Raw genomic sequence first — 13,620 nt, 5'->3', positions numbered from 1 at the left:
TGGGGCAGAAACTGCTCTTGAAGGCCCTTTCCCACAGGTGGCTGTCCTGCGGGAAGCCTGGGTACGGGCCTCCTTCTCTGGGTTCCTGGCCTGGGGCACCGGCTCCCTGCCCCTGGCGGCGCTTGAGTCATGGCTGGAATCTGGGGCAGCGCTTCCCCCCTGCATCTCAGGCCTGTGGAAGCTGCAGCTTCGATGTCTTCAACATTCCTGGAACATTTGCTGGAAGAGAAGGGGCAGGATCCAGTTCTTGGAACATCCCCCTTGCTCTTCACAGGAGGCCACTCACTCAGTTCCCTGACCTCAGCACTGACTAATGACCAATGCCTGGCAATTGTGCAGTTGCCACCACGAAGGCACCTCCACCAGGAAGCCTGCCAGGCTCAGCAACCCCCCCTTCCCACTGCACTGCCTTCCAGCTCTCTTTGTGGACCACCTGCTCTCTTACGTGTGTCCTGCGATCCCTGGACCCTGCTCGGAGGTGGCCTCCTTTCTTGAGGCTCCTGGGGGCTTCCTGAGTAACTGGCAGTGGGGCCTCTGTTTGCTGCCAGTGAGTTCCCTCCCTGCTCTGCCCAGCGTGCTGACTGTCTGACCACAGCCACCCCTCAACCCCCTCCTGCCACTGCGCCTTCTCTCTGTGCGGCCTCTCTGGCCAAGCCCTGCTGCGCAGGGAAGGACTCAGAGGTAAGAGCAGAAGGAAGTGGTGGCCCTGAGGCCTCAGGGCCGTGGACCTCAGGGCTCTGGGACCTCGTTCGTGCCTGTGCTCAGTGTGCTAAGGAAGGATGCCTGTCATGGGGTTCACTCGGTGTCAGAAAGAGCAGGGGCTCTGTGTCTCCCTTCCAGGAGGTGGGTAGGAATCCCTCCATTTCTCCCTCTGTGGTGTCCCTGGCCTTGGTGTCTTCCATGCTTCCCGCCAGGGTGTCCTCATCCTAGAGGGTGATCTGAGAAGGGGTCTCGAAGGACCCAGGATTGGAAGGTAGCTCAGGTTCCCCTGTGTGCATGCCATCGGAGCCCTCTGTGAAAACGCTGCCTTCTGTAGGAGGGGTTCGCAAAGGGGCGGGGTAGGTGGCTAGTTTCTCCCTCAGGTTCACCGAGAGGTGCTGGGCCTCTGTTCCTGCCCCCCCGTGCACCGACTGTCTGCTCACAAGGTTGTGTGACCCTTAAGGGCTGGGCCTGTGTGTGTGACGGGGTGTGCAGTGCCTGGCACGGGGCCACACATCCTGGACACTCAGGAATGCGTGTCCCCCTGCCTGCTGTCTGCTGTGGCTGGGGCTCTGGGGACAGGGCTGCTCTTATCTGCCTGCCTGCCTTAGGAAACTCAGTCCATCCGGCCGCCTCCCTCCGCCCGAGAGCCAGTGAGGTCCCCCCGCCAGCCTGCAGCCTCCTCCTCCCGTCCCTCTGCTTCTCCTGCTTTCAGATCAGGAAGCACCCCCCACCCCCCCGCCTTCTCTCCACTTTCACAGCTTTTGGGAAGCCACCTCTGCCCTGCCTGAAGGGGAAGGCCTTGCCCCCCGGCCCCCACCCCTGCCCAGTGACCCCAGGGCAGCTTTGTTCCCCTGCCTCAGCAGCTCTTCCACCTCTGATGGGGTCAGCAAATCCCTTTGCTTGTGGGGCCCTTGGCTGCAGGCCACATGATCTGAGACACCCGCGTCACAGCGCCCATATCGCTGTCCTGTCCTGTTGCAACTGCATCCTTGCCCTCTCACCCGAGGCCTCGAGGCTCTGCTTGGCCCCAGAGTTCCCTAAAGGGCAGGAGGGTGGCGGGGAGCTCTCCTTGGGGTCCGTGTGGGGTCACTCCCCTCCCAGCAAGCTTTGTGAGAAACTTCCGATTTTCACATTGTCACAGCACCGAGTGACCCTGATTGTTTTATACCCTAGGCCCCCGCTAAGTTTGCAGGCCACTGTCTTCCATCCCAGGAGAAGCCCTGGCCGGCGCCCCGCGGGCAGGCACGGAGCCAGGCTCGCTGCTGCCGGCGATGCGGGCCTCCTGTCCTGACCTGCGCAAACCCACACGCTTGCCCTTTCCCCCACCGAGCCAGGCTCCCTCCAGGCGGAGACACTCAAAGATGCAACGATTTTTTTTTAAAAGTCTGCTTTGTTGGGAAATCACAGTGTTCCCTTCCAAGCGTGGCTGGCCAGTTCAGGAGTTCGTGCCTGTGCTGAAGACGTGAAGTTTCGTGAGCACCTGCTCTGGGCCAGGCACTGTGCTAGGGGGACTGTGGGCACGAGTGGGGAATAAGACAGACACGGCCTGCCCCCCATGGGATGGTTGGCCAGTTGGGTTGAATCCCCCTTTTGCCCTTTGCCCTATGACCCCGGGCAAGCTGTTGGAGATGCTGAGCTTCAGTGCTTTTGTCTGTCAGATGAAGGCACGAATTCCTGCCTCGCTGGGTTTGCCTGGCAGACAGTAGGTGCTCGACAAGGAGCGGCTATTATTGCTCTTTCCAGGCTCTGTGCTGCCCTTTCTTTCCTCGCGTGAAGTGGCCTGGGAGCTGCGTGGGTGCGGGCTCTTGACGCAGCTGGCTGTCCTGGGTGTTTGGGCCCCTTGCGGGGACCCGGGGGGCTGGCTGACTGGGTCCAGGTGTGCGCAGGCTGCAGGCTGTGCACGGCTTCTGGGCGGCCCCGCGTCCGAGCGCTGGCTCCGTCGCGTTCTCATCTCTGTTTCTCTGTTTGCTTGGCGATCAGGCCACCAGTGGGGACAGTTAACGGCCCCGCCGGCTCTGTTTCCCCCTCTCGCTGGGGCAGACCCTCTGCCTTGATGCCACCTCTGTGCCAACAGGGCTCAGAATCGCTCATTCCTGCCGCACAGCAAGGGGCGGTTTTATGACACTAAAAGGAGGGACATATAATTGCTGTCTTGAGTGATCATTTTCCGAAGGCTGAGAGCATAACCTTCAATTAATATTTCATTTGCAGCCGGGGTGGGTAACGGGACCAGGCCCTAAAAATACCGCCGTCCCTGCGCACGGAGAGGTCACGGACCGGGGGCTGCAGAGGCAGTGCGCGCTCTGCGGTTGTCGCGATTGTTCGTGAGATCAAAGATGTTTCACCGGTTAACCCACGATAAAGCGCGGGACAGGCTTTAGGGCTGCAGTGGGCTGTGGGTGCAGATTCCAGGGGTGGCTCCTTCCGGCTCCCCCCACGGGGGGGCCAGGTCACTTGCCCAGGGAATGAACTTGGGGCACAGGGGTCTGGGGGTGGGCACTGACTCATCATCAAAGCCAGGCTCCCAGGCCCGTCTGACAGGCGCTGGGTGGCTGGACTTGCATAGGCCATGGGTTGAAGGTCACGCGGGAAGCCCCACTGGCTTTGGTGTTTCCTGGATCCGGCGCGGGAGATGTTCCGAGTGCCTCCTGGGACTGGGCCGAAGGCTGTTTGCCTGGGCGCCTCAGGGCCCGGAGGGACACAGGCTCTGGGGCAGGAAGGGGGCAGTTAAGGGCCTGGCTGGAGGACAGGCTGGGAGGCGGGTGCAGGTCAAGGGCGAGGAGGAATGTCGTCGCAGGTCCTTCGGTGACTGGCAGTGAATCTGGGCAGCTTCCCGGCCAGCCGTGGGGATTCCGCCTGGTGGGGCACCCAGGACTTACTCTTGGGAAGTGACTAAAAGCCGCAAAGTGACGCGAGTCTCTGCCCAGCCTGGCACAGAGAGGAGCCCGTCTGCCCCTGCTCATGGCCCCCGAGGCCTGTGGGAACATGGCAACGCGGCCCCATCAGCATTTGCTGAGCCCTTAGCTCATCAGATTTCTCACCGAGTCCTCTCCATACCCATGAGGAAGGACGCGCTTCCTTACAGAGGAGGAAACTGGGCCTTTGGGCTCAAGTCATCGATTCCCGAGGCCCCGCGGTGGTGGGTGCGTTGGGCTGATTCTGGGGGCCTGGTTGGGGGCTGGTGACTGCGAGGTCCTCGGGAGGTGCGGGCTGCTCAGCCTTTGGTGACTGAGCTGGACAGATGTGTGAGGTCCCCTATGCGAGGGGGCCCTAGCCTGCCGGTATCTGCCCTCACTCCTCACCTGGGGCTGATCGGTGGGGCAGAGCAATCATTTAACTTGATAAACACCATGGAGATTATGTAAAGCATTCCTCCTTAATCCTGGAGTTGCTGTGTTTCTGCATTCTTGGGTTTGTGCATTTTCCTGAAAAAAAAAAAAATTAAAAAACTGTCCAACCGTCTTATTGCCACATATATGTTTTTTTATAACAGGCCTTGTCTTAATTATTAATCTTCTTGGGACTTCTAGGCGTGCCCAGACCGGCTTTGCGTGCGTGCTGGCAGCTGCGGTGGGGATGCCCCACTTCCAGGAGAAACCAGGGGACCCCTCGCTGGGGGCGTCTGGGTGAAGGGCAGGCGGGAGCCTGGAGAGGACAGGGCACCCGAGGAGCGGCCTGTGACTCGGCCTTTCTTTTCCTCTGCCCCTCGGGGAAGGAAGGAAGAGGCAGGACAGAGTGCCCACGGAGGCCTTGGGCCAGGCGCTCTGTGTGCCTCACGTGGCCTCACGGCTGTCCCGGTCACATGAGGACACAAAGCCTGAGAGCCTGGATAACACCCAGGTGCCCATTTGTGCTCAGGGTCGGGATGTGAACCCAGGTCCCCTCGGCACCCCCACCCCCAGGGCGGGGCGAGCCGGCCTCATAGAACAAGGTGGGGCCCGGCCCTCCCTGCACCCACGCACCCACCTTGCTCCCGGCTCCTGCCAGGAAAACCACTCCGACGGTGCTGAAATGGGGACTGCAGTCAGTTTGCTTGTCCCTTGCCTCATTGCTTTGTAAAAAAACTACAAAGTGACACTTGCTGGCAGAGGGTTGAGTTTCCTTCCTGACGGTGCTTTGGGGCCGAACAGGAACCTGTCAGGGTGTGCACGCGTGTAGGTGCCGCACATGGAGCCTCTCCATGGAAACAGGGACAGAGAAGCAGATGGCGCAGCCACGCGGGCGTGGACGGTTGGGATGTGCCGTGCCGTGGGGCTATGCTTTGGCTCTCAGGGAGAGATTCTCTCTGCACAGCGTGAGAGCTGTGTTCAGGGTGTCCTTAGATACAAACATGGAGGAGGGATGGTCTGCTCCAGGCAGACACGCCTCATCTTCGCAGCAGCCCCACGTGGCCGCGCCGCTGGCTGCACGGGCGGCCCATGCAGCCTCAGCGCGGGATCCCCGTGCGGCCCTCCCGGTGGCGTCAGGGCCGGATGGCTCCGGCCCCCGCTGCGCAGGACACCACCGGGCCCCCAGAGAGCCTCAGCCATCCCGGAGGATGCCGCCTGCTGCCGCTCAGGGGAAGTCGGCGGTAAGTCCTCCCGCAGAGGTGGGGCGGGGGCTGAGGGGCGGGGTGGCCCGTGCGGACCCCAGACCTGAGCTGAATCTTCGCGGAGGACAGTGCCCCAGAGCTGTTCACACGAGGGCACCGTGACTCATTCCTGCCCAGGCAGAACCGAGGCCCAGATGGGGAGGTGCCCTGTCCTCCGTCACACAGCCAGGCAGCGATGGTGCTGGGGTGTGCGTCTGTGCTCAGGCTGGGGGATGGGGGTGCAGCCGGTCCCTCCCGGCCTTCCTGCCTGCCTGTGTGCTCCTCAGGGTCACGCGCCTTGCCTTTGCTCCCCTGCTCCTCCCTCCTGCGACCCCTGAGCCAGGCCTACACCCCCAGTCAGAGCAGAGGAACTTGGGGCAGCCTGGTGAAAACCCCGGGGAGGACCCCGCTTTGATGCGTCCTCCTCAGAACCGGGCTGTGATTGTGTGTGCGTACGTGCCGTGCGCACGTGGCATGTGTGTGGCGCACGCACGTGTGGCGCTCACACGTGTTATGGTGCCCTTATGTGCATGTGCATGTACACGTGTGGCACATGACACCGTGTGGTGTGTGTACAGTGCACGTATGTGCCTGTGTAATGGGAGACAAATGGTGCCTCAGCCGCAGAAGTGTCTGTGCTGACCCCGGGGCAGGGCCAGCCCCAGGCTGTGTGGCCCCGTCCTGCGGGCCACCAGCGGAGTGTGTCGCCGGCACCCGGGCAGCCAGCAGAGCCTGGGACTCCGGTAAAGGGAGGCCAGTTCTCCAAAATAGTAAACCACTGCTTTCCTGCCGGCTGTTTGCCCTTGTTAATCAGGTAGCAATTACCCGTTCTGAATATTTGGCGGCTAATTAGTTTCCCCTGTGGAGATGGGGGAAGGAGGCCTGCTCTGCCCTGACCTGGTCTGCTTCTCAGCTTCCTGCGGGGGGTTGGGGGGGCAGAGCTCGACACCTGCCCCGTGTAGCTGCCGGGTCTCTGCCACAGTCTACGGGCTGATAAAAATAGCCTGCAGGCCTTGGTTTGGGTCTTGCTTTCATGGGCCCGGCCCTCTTCCCCCACGGGAGCTGCTCCTGGCAGCCTGCCCGGCGGAGGTGGCGTGTCAGAGCAGACTTCGGGCTGCTCACCCAGGGGCGTCACCTTACCCAGGAGCTGTGTCCTCTGAATCCACAGGTGACCAGGGACCCCGACGGCAGGGACAGCGTGCTCCGTGAGAGGACAGGCATGGGCGTGGGGCGCGCCATCCAGGGAGCTGTGGGTTGAATTGGAGATCGCCTCTGAGTCAGCATCTGCCCTTGAGTTGCCTTTTTGCCCCTGAACTTTCTGTTACTGGGGAACTGTCACCAGTGCCACTGTGGTCCATGGAGACAGACAGGCAGGTTCGTAAGCCACGCCTGAGCAGCCTCCCGGCCTGGAACGCCCGGTGGGCAGGAATCTGCTTTGGGTGCGTGTACACAGGTAGGTCAAACAGATGTTGCTGTGCCTTCTCTGGGGGCTGGGGGGCAGTGAGGCTCCGATCCCGCTCAGGACACTGCAGCCCAGTCCCCCAGAGGCTGCTGCCTCTGAAGCCCCATGGGCCCCCCTCCGGCAGGCACGCCACGGAAGGTCCCCGAGGCACAGGCTTTCTGTCTGTACTGTGTGGCTTGCGTCTCTGAAAGGTGCTCCCCACCTGCCTCTCATTTCCGACCGGGGTGGAGGGCGTCTGGCCCCCTTCTCCGTGCAGCGTGTTCTGGGCCTGGTCTTGGCTGTGGCGAGCTGGCCACTGCACTTCCTTGTCCTCTGCAGCCACCTCGGAGGGTGGGCAGGCATTTCCCCCACCCCAGCTGCAGAGGCTGCCTGGGGCCCCTTGGGGCTTCTGACCACTGTGCACGTGCCTGTCTCCCTCGGACACAGCGGGGGCGCCCCTGCTGATGCAGAACTTGGCTCTGGCCATTTGCACACAGCTGTAGTCCAAGGCCCGGGCTCTGTCCCCTGCTCTTTGGGGTTTAGTCAGAGGCTCAGGCATGAGCTCTGCCCTGAGGGGGGTGGCTGACGCCCGGCTGCACGGCTAGGACCCAGAGGCCAGCTCTGAGCCACGTGTCACCCGGGCAGACTCTGTGAGCTCTTGGAGCCCCACTTCCCTCGTGAGGCTCTTGTCTTTGGGGTGTGCTGCCCACAGACTTGGCGTCAGAGGGAGCTGGGCTCAGGGTTCCCAGGGATGGGAACTGGGGCTCCTGGGGGCAGTTTGTGGGTGCCTCCCTCGCATGGCCTGCAGCCTGGACAAGTGGCTCTGGGATCTCCCTGGACGCCCGGGGAGCTGGTGCAGGGGTGGGGGTGGGGCGGTCACAGCAGGTTCCCTCCTGCCTGGAGCCCAGGGAGCCTCCACTGGCCTGCATGGAGCGGACACTTGGGGGGCCTCCCGGGTGTTCTGCAGGTCACCTGAGGGACAGGATGGCCTTTGAAGAGGCTCCATCACAGCTCTTCCAGGCTGGGACGCCCAGTGGCTTTTGGGCCGGTTCCAGCTGTCCCCGTGACTGTGGACGGGGCCTCAGCTCGTTTCCTCATGGCCTGGCCCTGCAGCTGGCTTGGGAAATGCAAAAACACCAGGTGCGGGCTGGCTGTTAGACGTTCCATTTCCATTACCTGGGGCTTTTCTGTCCAGCTTCCCGTCCCCTGCAGCCAGGACTTCGCTATTCCCAGGCCACGTGCACAGGAGGACGCGCCCTCCGTGGGGACTTGCACCCCAAAAGGCAGAGCAGAATGGCCGCATCAGAGGTCTGAGTCCCTGTCATCACCTGGGTGGCTTTGGGAACGTCCTCTGAGCACGAGGATGGTCGTACTTCCTTGGAGACTCCGGGAAAGGACTGAGTAAACTAAGGAACACAAAGGGTCTGGGCCGGTGCCTGGTCAGGGGCGGCAGATGGTAAAGCAGCAGCCACCTGCTGCCGGCCACCACATCTCAGCTCTGCAGAGGGCTAGCAGGCCCCATGGCATTTAAATGACACAGCAATCTTACCATGCTGAGAGCACGATCATCCCCATTTCACTGACGGGAAAACTGAGGCACAGAGAAGCCAAGTAACATGCGTTCGTACCCGGCCAGTCGAGTGTGAGGGCCTGCGCCGTCCTCGCTCTGCTCTGCTCTGCTCAGGACGTGGTCGCCCTGTGCATGCCGGGGCGCTCGGCAGCTCCTGTCCCCTGACGTCCCCAGTGGGTCCCCGGGTCCTGCGGTCCTACCTGCAGCAGGCCAGCACCCGGGAGCGTGTGGCCTCAGAGGCAGACACAGCTGCCCGGATCCCAGCTCGGACCTTTATAAACGGGGACCTCCATTTTGTCACCAGTGAGAATAAGGCAATGAGAGGCTACAGTTCTCATGGGTGTTCTTTTTCTGAAAAACATTGTTTAAGAGCAGTTTTAGGCTCGCAGCAAAATTGAGAGGAAGACGGAGATTTCAGATCTAGCCCCTGTGTCCCCACCTGCACCGCCTCCCCACGGTCAGCGTCCCCACCAGAGCGGGACATTTGTCACAACAAATGTGAACCGTGCTGGCACATTGGTCACCTGGAGCCCACGGTTACCCTGGGGCTCACCCTCCGCGCAGCGCCTCTGCAGGTCTGGACAACCGGCAATGAACACGCGCCTGTCGTTACGGTGTCCCACGGCGTCTGTCACGGGACACGGCCCCTGTGCCCCCCCTGCTCCCCTCCCCCTCGCCTCCTCAGCCGCTGGTTTTGCCTCTCCCAGAATCTTATGTGGCCGGAGCCACAGACGGTGTAACTTTCCAGACTGGCTTCTTCCCTCTCCGTCCTCTCAGGGCTTCCCAGTGCGTTTTCCTTCCTAGCGCTGAACCACAGTCCGCTGTCGGGACGGACCTTCGCTTAGTTATCCGCCACCTACTCGAGGACGTCTCGGTTGCTTCCCCGTTTTGACGATCACGAATAAAGCAGCTGTAAACGTGTGTGCGCGGGCTTTTCTGTGGATGTAAGCTTTCGGGTCGTTTGGGGGAGTACCAAGGAGCAGGGGTGCTGGATGGCAGGTGAGACTGTGTCTAGTTCTGTAAGAAGCTGCCCAGCTGTCTTTCTGGCTGCGCCGCGCTGCGTCTCCCCCCAAGTCCCCGTGGCTCCACGCCCTCCCCGGCGCTCGGTGCTGGCGGTGTTCTGGGCTCTGGCTGTTCTAACAGGTGTGCATCAAGCGGTCCTTCACCGTGACTGTCATGGGGGTTCGTTTTCATTTTCACTAGATGCCCCTGCTGTGGGCCTGGTTTCTTTCTGTGCTTTGTTTATTCAGCAAAACTTTCCGGGGGAGCTTTTCCTTATAAGTGTGCGGGCTATTGCACAGGCCTCAGCCCTACTCACTGTCAGGGGGTGTGTGCTGTGGGTGTGGGCGCCTGTGTGTGAGATGCGTGGGGTGTGAATCACGGGTGTTTACCTGCCCCGGGGGCATCCAGGCCGGGTCTGCCTCTGCTTGTTCTCGGCCCAGCCAAGGGCCTGAGCCAAGGTGGACATTCAGCAAATGGTTGTTGAATGAATAAGGGGAAATCAAAGAAGGCTTCCTAGAGGAGATGGCATTTGAACCGAAGCTGGACATGAAGTCACACCTGACCAGGGAGAGAGGACAGAGAATGGCGAGTCCAGGTTCAGAAACTTGGAAATGCACACAGCTTCCAGACCGGGGTCAAGGAAGAGGTTCAGCTGGGTTTTCTTTTGTCCCACGCTGTGGGTCTAGGGCAAGTGAGCTCCTGGAGGAAAGTAATAAGTTTATCTGTTTGTTTAATAAACAGTTACTGGCTGTGCACCCTGTCCGAGCTCGGTGAAGGCCAGCCTGAGGTTGTGGGAGGCGCTGCTGGGCTGGGAGCCAGTCGGTCTCCTGGGGTATCCCGTGCCGGGATGGGGGTCAGGCAGGGAGGAGCGTGCCAGATAAGAGCCAGAAAGGGGGGCACCAGCTTCAGGGGGAGCAGGTGTCATGGGGAGGGAGGAAGTTGCGAAGCTTGGATGTGGGGATGCGGGATCCTTCGTGACGGCCCCGGACAGCACGCGGAGGCTGGCGGGCTGCTAGAGGTTGCCAGGGCAACCGTTCTCACATTGTACGGAGCTAGGAGTTACCGGGCAGAAGTGCAGAGCCTCGGTCCCATCCAGCCAGGGGAGCTGTTTCTCAGGGGACCCAGGAACGTGCATTTCACTTTTGTGTGCATGTTTTCGGCCCCCCAGAAAATTCGGACCCTGCTGGTCCTTGATGCAGCAGAAACACTTCTCTTGGGGCTGGGAGCCATCCGAGCTGAAAAGAGTTTACGGCCCCCACCATGACCCAGGAGGCACCTGCCCAAACCACCCACTCTCAGCTGGCCCTGCCGGACCCACGCCCCACGGGGACCCATGCGGGGACGGCACACGGGGGCCTGATTGCCCCCCGTCATCAGGGGACAGTCTGCAGCTCACTCTTCATCTCCTCTCATGTATTTCGCCGCGTCCCTCCCTGTTCAGGAATGGAGCTAACATGGCTGCGGAGGGTATAAAAATGCAGGAATGCAGCGGGAATGGAAAGTGGGGTGAAAACGGCAGAAAGACGACGGAGGGACAGACTGGAGTGCAGAATGATGCCGCTCGGGCGTCGGGGCCGCGGTCTCACGTCAACCTGCTCTCACCCCCTTCCGGCTCCGGGGCCTCGCTGTGGGTGGCGGGCTGGGCTCCCACTGCCGGCGCTCCCTCTGCCACTCAAGCCTCGCGTGGCTGCGGAAGCCAAAGGCACCAGATCCGCACTTGGTGTGTTGAATGAAATGTCGTGTGTCTCAGCAGGTGTGTGACATCAAGCGGGTCTTGTCTGGCGGCAAGGAGGTCCGGGTGCCCGGCCCACACGCTGAGCACAGCCAGCGGTCTCGTGGGCCTGTGAACGTGGACCCTGCTGCGCTCTAAGCCGGCCCTGCACGCCCAGCGACTGGCTGCAGGGCCCTGGGCCTCTGTACCTGACCGCAGGCTCCCAGGCCTCAGGACGGCTCTCAGGAGCCCACCCAGACTGGGGGGCCTTCTGGGAGCCCAAGGAGATCACAGACCCCATCTTCTAGGGTGGTGGGCACCAGGGGGAGCCACCACGGTGACATTTGTCTTGGGGTCCTTAATGCAGAGAGAAACCCGAGGTGCAGATGTGGTGAAAAGTGGCCTCAGGTTGGGGGGCCGTAGATCTGGTGACTGTGCAGGTGCCCCCCCACAAGCTCTCTCTTTTTCCCGGTGGAATGAATCGCGCTGGGCGTGGACGCCCCCGGCGGAGCTTCTAGCTCACGAAGACGAAGCAAACGGAACCGGATTGACCGCGACGACAGAAGCCGCCTCTCCGAGGACGGCAAGCCCACCTGGGGCGTTGGTCCACCAGGAAGCAGGCCGGGAGGTCACTCTGTGGTCACTTTCCTGAGGTTCACGGCCATTTCAGCCAAGTGTTTGGAATTACGCCGGCGCTTCTGGTCTCTGGTGATCCTCCTCCTCTCACGACGTGCATTTCCTCGGGAACAGTGTTCAGAGGCCACGTTGGCTATGTGTGCGCGCGGGCGTACGCACGTGGTTGTGACTTTCTCTCAACAGTAATTATTTAACAGAACCACAGGGAAGCTGGTGAGGCTGCTGTTCACAAATATGTGCCCCTGTAACACCCCCCAACGGAGGTTGCTGCGTGCCTCGGTCCTCACAGTGCTCCTCCCACGGCTGGTTAGGGGCTGTGGTGAGTCTCCGAGGTGACGCTGGCCTTGTCTACAGGGGGCTTCCCTCCCGGGACAGTGTGGTCAGCCCCTCCTGCTCCTCCCTTCCTCTCTCTCTCCGTGGTGGCTCCCGGGTCAGGGTCTGGGATCCCCCGGCACTCGGTAGATGCTGGCAGCTGAGGTCCCTCGACTGTCACCAGTCCAAGCTTGGGATGTGAAGTGACTTGCCCAAGGCCCATGTAGTAGATGGGATGGTAAGAGGAGGAACATTCTAGAAGATCTGTAAGAGAGAGGACTATTCTTTATTTCGTATGACCTACAATTCGAGGCAGAATGAGGAGTTTTAGACGATACGCAGTTGGCATTTCTGTGAGTCAGAGGTAGTCAGTGTGGTTTTATCGAATGGTTCCAGGACCTAAGAAAGCAGCATGAGCAGACCCCACTTGATCGCACTCCACAGATGATGTGTTTTTTTTACAAATGGAAGGCAAGGCCCTGCACCAGCAAAAGGACGATGACTTGTCGTGTTGTGGGGGTCTTGAGCCCACCCACGCCCCGTGTCCCTGCGGCATGCCTGTACTGTCACGCAGCACTCGCGCTATTTCCGAATTCATCGGCCCCCTTGTTCTGAGACTGTCCCCCAGTGGGACGCAGCATGGCCTGGCTCTCAGGGCGTCCGCCTGGGCCTGTTATTTTTGTAATAATTGGCTCCATACCTGCCCTGATGCAGAGCCAAGGGGCGGTGGTTTGGGGAAGCCCTGTACCTTACTCCTCCCAGGACAGGTGGGGGCAGGTCGAGGAAAAGGCCGCTGTGGTGTGGCACTGGCTTCTAGATTGTCCACAGAGCCACCGTTGACCAGGGGACTCAGGCCTGGATTCCTGAGAGGACCTGTAAGAAGCCCAGAAGCTGATGTGACGTGTTGCTAAGTAGACTTCTTTGAAAAGGTGTCCTCTCTCTCTGAGGTCCTGGCAGAGCGCAGCGTTGCTATGGTGACAGGCTGCCCAGTTAGACGCGCTCAGCACAATGGCACGGCTGGCTTGCCTGCAATTCGTGGTCGTGAAAAGCAAGCAGCCCCGTCCGGGAAATTGTAGCCAGGGGTCCTCCTGCTTCCCTGATCTGATGCTATTCTGTGCCTTGGGGAACCGAGCAAGGTTCAGAAGGACAGAGGCCGTGCACAGCTCAGGGCTGAAAGGTCAAGGCCTTTATAAGAACTAAAGGAGGCTTTAAAACAATCCAAAAGGAGCTTAGACCGTGGAGGAGTCAGAGGTTCTGGGATCCTGGGAACACTCACTGACCCATGAATTTCTTTGTAGCAAACAGCTCTGTCGTTTTGCTACGTTGGCAGAATCCGTAGCTGGCCGTGAGTTAGTTCAATGTAACAAGCCTTCTCGGAGTGCCTGCTGTGTACATTGAGAGCACTGGGCCAGGAGGGAGTGGCACGTGGGGCCACAGAGGCAGGAGGGCGCCGGGTGGGTGTGCCCAGCATGGGCTGGATGGAAGGCTCTGTGCCCGCGGAGCTCCGGTCTCCCACCTGAGAGGGCACCTTCTGGAGGCTCAGCTGCTGCCCAAAGGGACCTCTGATGAGGCCGATGTGAGAGGCACAGCAGAACAAAAACAGGTGACAGATACCTTGGTCTGGGGTCTTCAGCCTGCCCGGAGAGGGCACAGACTTGGGGGACTAGGAGGACTTG

At 60.9% G+C, this 13,620-nt stretch overlaps 2 long non-coding RNA genes across 2 annotated transcripts in view; one reads left to right on the top strand and one right to left on the bottom strand.

Annotated features, from left to right (window-relative positions):
- LOC150005589 (uncharacterized) lies at positions 1–6,531 on the bottom strand. The gene is made up of 3 exons (XR_016511676.1): positions 6,413–6,531; positions 4,005–4,127; positions 1–219 (listed from the first exon to the last, which is right to left on the bottom strand). It is a non-coding gene; the product is annotated as an uncharacterized LOC150005589 (long non-coding RNA).
- The window catches only part of LOC150005588 (uncharacterized), a 40,987-nt gene continuing 32,435 nt past the window's right edge, over positions 5,069–13,620 (top strand). The window contains exon 1 of the long non-coding RNA XR_016511677.1: positions 5,069–5,272. This is a non-coding gene — a long non-coding RNA (uncharacterized LOC150005588). The remainder of the gene's footprint in view (positions 5,273–13,620) is intronic.

Source organism: Furipterus horrens, unplaced genomic scaffold (assembly GCF_987537825.1).
Source record: "Furipterus horrens unplaced genomic scaffold, mFurHor1.1.pri manual_scaffold_6, whole genome shotgun sequence".
Lineage (NCBI taxonomy): Eukaryota > Metazoa > Chordata > Mammalia > Chiroptera > Furipteridae > Furipterus > Furipterus horrens.
Note: the sequence above shows the minus strand (reverse complement) of the source record. Positions and strands in the feature narration are given on the sequence as shown.